This window comes from Martes martes (assembly GCF_963455335.1).
Source record: "Martes martes genome assembly, chromosome: 12".
NCBI classification, from domain to species: Eukaryota; Metazoa; Chordata; class Mammalia; order Carnivora; family Mustelidae; genus Martes; species Martes martes.
In genome coordinates, this window is record NC_137900.1 from 43,875,847 (window position 1) to 43,884,006 (window position 8,160).

Consider the following 8,160-nt stretch of genomic DNA (forward strand, 5'->3'; position numbering starts at 1 on the left):
TGGCTTGCTGAATCATTGAATCATATAGATAAATCTCACACACATGGGGTGAAAGAAACCAGATACAAAATAGTGCATTCTGTATATAATTCCATTTATGGAAAGGTAAAAAAAAATAGGCAAAACTAACCTATATTGATAGAGGTAAGCATAGTTATTAAGAGGTGGGGTAAGGGAGAGTTCTGCAGTCTGGTAATATGGAGTTTTTTGATCTGGGAGCTAGTAACAAGGATGTTCTCATTTTGTAAAATTTCACTGAGGTATATGATGTGTAATATTTTAATTTAAAAAAAATTACAGCCACAAATTTCCTAGATCCAAAGAGTATGAGATCATCTTACGATAGAGGTTAAGTATTAATGGTCTGCTCCCTTTTCACCTCCTTCTTCTAAATAGTTAATGAGGAAAGAAGAAATTCACTGTTTTTCTCCATAAAAGCAAGCATCCCACCTGAAACCAGGCCCTCCCTGTGTGTGGCTGGGGAAATCCTAACCTTTGCATGCAGATTAAAGCGTTAATATATATTAATTTATATATTGGACAAGATGTTCTAATTACTGTATTGAAAATAGATTTGCCTCTTATGATGATGTCTGGACTTCCAATTACTTAAGAGTGATCAGAAAAGTCCAACTTGGGGCACCTGGGTGGCTCAATATCATAAAGCCTCTGCCTTTGGCTTAGGTCATGGTCCCAGGGTCCTGGGATTGAGCCCCACATTGGGCTCTCTGCTCAGCAGGGAGCCTGCTTCCCTTCCTCTCTCTCTGCCTGCCTCTCTGCCTACTTGTGATCTCTGCCTGTCAAATAAATAAAATCTTAAAAAAAAAAAAAGTCCAACTTGAGTTTCATTCAGGAGGATGGAGTAAAGCTTGTCCATTGAATATATTTTAATTGGACCATGAGCAACAACATATAGGGGCATTTTTATTATACTCCACAGTTTTGCTTGTTTAATATACTGCTGGTATATTAGTATATTAGTATGCAGTTCAGAAGCGTGATGATTAGGTGTCCACGCTGTTGTGTAACTTTTGTCTCCCTTAAACCTTGTTGTGACATCAGCACATTACTTGTCTGACATAAAAAAAAACAAAAACAAAAGAAAACAAAACAAAAAGCCCACTTACACTGTACACTACCAATGTGAAAATAGGCTTTTGGTTAAAAAAAAAAATGGGAAATTAGTAAGAGAAAGATAATTTCTTAATGTAAAAATAATCTGTAATACATAATCAGTCAAAATTATATTTAAGGGGAGTAAATGTAAGAATTATTTCACATTAGGGGTGCCTGAGTGGCTCAGTCAATTAAGTGTCTGCCTTTGGCTCGGGCAGTGATCTCAGAGACCTGGGATCAAGCCCAGAATAGGGCTTCCTGCTCAGCGGGGAGCCTGCTTCTCCTTCTGCCTCTCCCCCTGCTTGTGCTCTCCCTCTTTTTCTCTCTCAAATAAATGAAATCTTAAAAAAAAAAGAACTATTTCACATTAATGTCGCAAATAAGATAAATGTTGTTGCCCCTTTGATTCAGAAATTTTCTGAGAATTCTATCTAATGTGGTAAACCAGGTAACACAAGACTGAAGAGGAAAAATGGTCTGGGATGTCTGGCTGGCTTATCTGGTAGAGCAGCTGACTCTTGATTTTGTAGTTGTGAGTTTAAGCCTCACATTGGGGACAGAGCTGAGTTTTAAAAAATGTCATTATTCAGAGGCAATATAATTATTACCAAAATATTCCAAGAGAATGAACTAAATTGATATTAGCATTAATTTTTAACTATCTTAAGGTAATTATAAGGGGAATATATTAGAGGTTAATAGTTTTTCTCTATATATTATATGTATATATTCATGTGATTATGATATGATATATGATATATAAGTATACATCATACATGACTGTTATATGCTCATATGATTATGTATCATGTAAATCATATATATATCATCATATGGATATACTAATCATTGGATATAAAATATAATATATAAATATATTTATAAAAATAGGCAAAACTAACCTGTTTGATAGAGATCAGGATAGTGGTTGACTGAGAGGTCGTACAGTTAGAGGTTGCAATGGAAAGGGGGAAATCCCATTTACAATAGTGAAAAACCAAGCCAAACAAAAATAAACCTTTAAAACCCAAGTAATAAACTTAGTAAGAATTTAAAAGATTCATAGGACAATAACTATTAAGGTTTATTGAAGTACATAAAAGAGAGTCTAGGATAAATGGAGAGATATGACATCTTCCTGGATAGAAAGACTCAATATCATAAAAATGTCAATTATCCCCTAAGTAATCTAAACATTTCATGTAACTCTTTGATAAATGAATTCTAAAGTTCCCCCTGAATGGTTTCCCATCTCATTTAAAGGTCCTGTACAACCTTTTTCCCTCCTATTACCTTTTATTATTCCTCGTATCCCACCTCTCTGCTGTTTACTCTCTTTTTAAGGTTTATTTGAGAGGGAGAGAGTGTGTGAGCATGAGCGGGGAGAGAGGGACCAGCAGGAGAGGGAGAAGCAGACTCCCTACCGAGCAGGGAGCACGATGTGGGCCTCGATCCAGGACCCTGGGATCATGACCTGAGCGTAAGGCAAAGGCTCAACTGACTGAGCCACCCAGGCGCCCCTGTTCACTCTCTGCTTTAGCCATATTGTCTTCCTTGTTACTTCTTCAACACCCAGGCAAGCTCCTGCTTTACACTCTTTGAAATTGCTATTCCTTCTTTCTGGAATGCTCTTTCCCTAAAAAGCTGCATGCTTGCTCTCTCACCACCTACAAGGTCTTTGATCAAATGTCATCCATCAGGGAGGCCTTCCTCGATTACCTAATCTAAAACTGGAACAACCCCATCTACCCTCCACCCACATGTACTTCCCTTTCCACGTCCTTGGCTTTTTTTTTTTTTTCCCCATAGCACTTCAGCCTATCTGGCATGCAGTATATATTTTTTACTTATCTGTTTTTTGCCTGTATGAAGTATTCCCTTAATGCACATACATGCACAGACACACACACACACACACACACACACACACACACACAACCTGTTAATCAAAAAACTAAATTTACTTTTGTTCAAGGGAAAACATCATGACAGAGTCTAAGGAGTGCCTCAAAATGAGGAAACTAGGGGAAGGTAAAAGACACTTAGGGCCTGGGCTAGATGATTTTAAGGCAGGTCTTGCAAGGGAATGAGCAGGTTGTAGTTGAGAATGAGGGCGGTCATTCCAACCTCCACGAGTGTCAACTTTTCTTGTTCTCCTTGGTAGAAGATTATCAGAATGCCCAACGACCACACAGCAGTATTTAAGACTCTGGAGTTCTCCATTTATACATTGTAACCCAAACCAATGCTAAACTGATGTGGGTAAACATATCCAAACTAAATTAAGAAAAGAGATTCCGTTTCAACTACAAAGAGCCCGCAGAACCAGATATTTGGGTCTTAGACAAATTATTTCATTTCATGATATCTTTATTTGTTTTTCAGATCTTTTTCATGATATAAAGGACCCCAGAGAAATCTGCAAAAATGTAAGTACAATATTATTTTCCTCACATCATACATGGTCTCCTTTAAGAAGAGAATACTATGTCTAATGACAGCTTTTTTTTTTTAAAGATTTATTTATTTATTTGACAGAGAGAGAGATCACAAGTAGTCAGAGAGGCAGGCAGAGAGAGAGGGGGCAGCCGGCTCCCTGCTGAGCAGAGAGCCCAATGCAGGGCTTGATCCCAGGACCCTGAGATCATGATCTGGGCCGAAGGCAGAGGCTTAACCCACTAAGCCACCCAGGCACCCCCCTAATGACTGTTTTGAGCTATTATCTACCTAATCTCATGAAAGTCCTAGGGGAGAAGTTCCATGGCCTTACACACATTATTTAGTTTTACTATTTTTTTTTCAACCATAGCATGTAGGATTAATCCTATTTTTTTAGGCATCTTGGAAAGCATAAAATGAAAAGTTTTGGGTATAGAAGAAAGCAGTCCAAAAAAATATTCACTTCCATTTTTAGTTTTTGAACTCAAATCACAGATCAGTTTCCCTCCTTGTTGAATTAAATTATTTAAATAATTTTTTTTGTTCTGGGAAGGGAAATTTGTGGACTAAAATAAATCCTGGGTGATACCAGGGCCTGTCCTGAAAGCAAGCATTATTTAACCAAGATAACATCTCTGTCCAATCTGCTGGTCGCAGTCAGTCCACCAGTCGTCTTTTGTGTAAGATCTATAAAAGTGGAACGGTCTTTAAAGATTTTATTTATTTATTTGACAGACAGAGATCACAAGTAGGCAGAGAGGCAGGCAGAGAGAGAGGAGGAAGCAGGCTCCCTGTTGAGCAGAGAGCCCGATGCGGGACTCGATCCCAGGACCCTGGGATCATGACCTGAGCCGAAAGCAGAGGCTTTAACCCACTGAGCCACCCAGGTTCCCAAAAGTGGAACGGTCTTTAAATGTAATCCATCCCTTTCAGAATCCTCTTCAAGCTCTATTTCTATTGGTTGCAAAGGCTAGCTCCTACAAAATGTTCCTACAGTGAGTCTGTCAAAATATGTATTTTGAGAGCACAGTTCTTCACAAGCTGCCTTCACATCAGATACAAGCCACAGAATTGAGGGTCTCCAGGGTGACTCTTACTTCTCATCAGTTGGCTACAAATTGAGGGGGGGTCCCATGAACACCTTCAGGTTTGATAATTTCCTGGTTATCTGTGGGAGACTCACAGATCTCACGAATAGTGCTTACTAAATACTTGTGATTGCAGTTTTGTTATGGCAAAGGGCTATGAAACAGAAGAGATGCGTAGTGTGAAATCTGAGAGAGTTTCAAATACGAAGCTTCCATCATTCTCAGGGATATGTTACCTTCCCAGCAGAAAGTGTGAAAGTACTTAGTATTGCTAACTGGGGCACGTCATCTGAGCTTCAGTGTCCAAAGTTTCTATTCAAGTCTTATTACATAGGCATGGCTGATTGAATCATTGCCTGGGTGGTTGAGCTCAGTCTCCAGGCTTCCTTTCTTTCCCAGAGTTCAAGATGATATCACGTGACTCAAGCTCCCGATATTGTAATCACATGGTTGGTCTTTCTGGCATGGCCATCCCCCATCTGAGTCACCTCAGCTATCAGGTGTGGTCTGAGGGGTCCACCATGAATAACAAAGATACTCTATCACTCAGGAAATTGAAAAGGCTTAGAGATGATCTCCTAGGAACCAAGGGCAAAGGTTAGTCAAATTATTTATCACACAGCCCCCAAGAACTGCTTCTTTGGAAGGGAGTATGAGAAGGGACTTCTGGCTGTTTAACCTGTTGTGCTACTCTCCAAAAATGTCACTTAATGGGACACCTGGGTGGCCCAGTCAGTTAAGTGTCTGCTTTCAGCTCAGGTCATGATCCAGGGTCCTGGGGTCGAGTCCCGCATCAGGCTCAATGTGGGGAGCCTGCTTCTCCCTCTGCCTGCCTGCTCTCACTCTCTCTCCCTCTCTGGCAAATAAATAAATAAACAAAAATCTTAAAAAAAAAAAAAGTCATTTAGTGATTGAATCCAATTACCCAGGACATTAACTGATTTATTACAAGGACCTAATATAATATTAAAATGAGTGGCACCCAAAGGAAAGCAAAGATAAATTCAAGAGTTGGTTTGGTTTTGCATTTTAGCCAAATCACAAAGAAAATATAGTCAAGCATTAGGCTTTCACCAAGGGGTGACTAGGAATGCAAGAAGCATTACTGAGCATAGGGACCCCAAAGATATCATAGTTAACAACCCAAATCCTTAAAGCAACCAAGAGGAAATAAAATAGCTTGGCAAATGAAGAACAAAAGCATGCTGACTGAAAGATGGCCTTCTGTATCTCCAGTCATCCAGATTTAATTTCATGAGCCTTGGCTGGAAGCTGTCTACTTCATGCAGTCATCTTATTGATCTGAACATCTTAGGTTGCAACTGTACACTCCTGATGTTGTAGATTCTGGTTAGTACAGTTTTCCAGTAATTTAACAGTGACTTAAATTTCTTTACTTGAGAGAAGTGGTTCTAAGAATCAACTCTAGATTTTTGCTATAGCATTTGTTGTTTATAGTAATGGGTAAGGTCCTTTTCATCAAGGCTCAAAGGCTCTATTTCTCCGAAGCCTCCTCCTCAAGATGAAATAATGTGGGAATAAAGGGAGTAAAATTCTTTCTTGAGGTGTAACAGAAAATTAACATAGAAGGATATAGTCAATGATTATCCTTTGAATAGAAACATATTATGAAGAGGAAGGAGACTCCAAGGTTTTTTGATTTGTACCACAAAGTGTATTATGATGGTCCCTGATTAACAAAGCCATCAGAAGTTAATAGCCTAGAAATGAAATCTATCTGGAGACAGTTATTTTACCTGTCTTTGGACATGAACAAAACTATGTTTCCAAGATATGTCACTCAGGAGACAGAAACCACATCAGTTTTTTCGAACAGGGAAAATTAATATAAAGAATTACTAACTAGTAGGAGGTAGAGATAAAAGAAGAATCTAAGGGAGCCAGAAGAGCTGTTACAAAAACACAGCTACTACCTCTAGGCTGAAGAAAAAGACATTTTCTAATGTCTAGGAAAAGAGCCTCCTCACACCTACCACTCCCTGAAGGTTGAGATTCAGACCTCTTCAAAGAGGACGTGACTACTCCATCCATACACAGCCACACAACCTGCCGGGGGTGAAGAAACTTGCCAGAGGGGTCTGTAGAAGTGGTCCACCGCTGCTGGAGAGTATGGGCAAGCTGGGCCAGTCTGTAGAAGTATCTGACTTTGGCCAGAGGTGGGCTGGACCACGTCAAAGTTGCCTCAAGAAGAGAAAGCACAGGCTGAAGGTACAGCTGGAGGTCTTCTGTTGGTTTGCTGTGTTGAAGAAGAATAATAGGCAGCATCTGGTCGGTCAGATGGTTAAGTGTCTGCCTTCGGCTCAGGTCATGATCCCAGGATGCTGGGATAGAGCTCCACGTTGAGCCCCACATTGAGTCCCATGTTAGGCTCCCTGCTCAGTGGAGAGTCTGCTTCCCTTTTCCCTCTGCTCCTATCCTCACTCATGCTCTCTCTCTCTCTCTGTCTTTCAAATAAATAAATAAAATCTTAAAAAAAAAAGAATAATAATAGAGGTCTAGAGCCTTAAAGAGTCTTCCAACAGCTGTGGCCATGCAATGTCACTCCATTGCTCTCTGATGATCAAAATAACATCTCATCTCCTGGCAAAGGAGAAGTGATTGTTGGGTCCAGGACTAGTATCATAAGTCAAGGCAAAAAAGTAATTTGGAGTACAGCAATAATATTAAACTGATACGTGATATAAAAAACACTCAGTCATTGAAAAATACCAAGAATTTTATTTTTATCCTAATTTCAATAAGGAGTTCTCATAAAACTTTTTTTTAAAAGATTTTATTTATTTATTTGTCAGAGAATGAGAGAGAGAGAGAGAGAGAGAGCACAAGCAGGGAGAGGGGCAGAGGGAGAGGGAGAAGCAGAATTTCTGCTGAGCAAGGAGCCCAATGTGGGACTCCACCCTAGGACACTGGGATGATGATTTGAGCCCAAGGCAGACATTTAACTGACTGAGCCACCCAGACATCCCAACAATGTTTTAAGTTTTGTTTTCTTTTGTTTTAAACATTTTATTTATTTGACAGAGAGCGAGCGAGCGAGCATGAGCGCACAGGCAGGGAGAATGGCAGGCAGAGGGAGAAGGAGAAGCAGGCTCCCTGCTGAGTAAGGAATCTGATGCAGGACTCCGTCACAGGACCTCAGCATCAGGACTTGAGCCAAAGGCAGACACCCAACTGACTGAGCCACCCAGGGGCCTCAACAATGTTTTAAGTTAATAAACTTTTGGAGAGTGTCAAACAAGCCTAACTGTTCCTACTTTCTTTTCTTTTTTAAAAGGATTTTATGTATTTATTTGTCAGAGAGGGAGAGAGAGAGCGAGCCAGGCAGGGAGAGAGAGAGAGCCAGGGAGAGAGAGAGAGAAAGAGCAAGCAGGGGGAGCGGCAGGCAGAGGGAGAATCAGCACGGAGAATCCCTGCTGAGCAGGGAGCCTGATGCGGGACTCGGGCCCAGGACCCTGGAATCATGATCCTAGCTGAAGGCAGACGCTTAACCAACTGA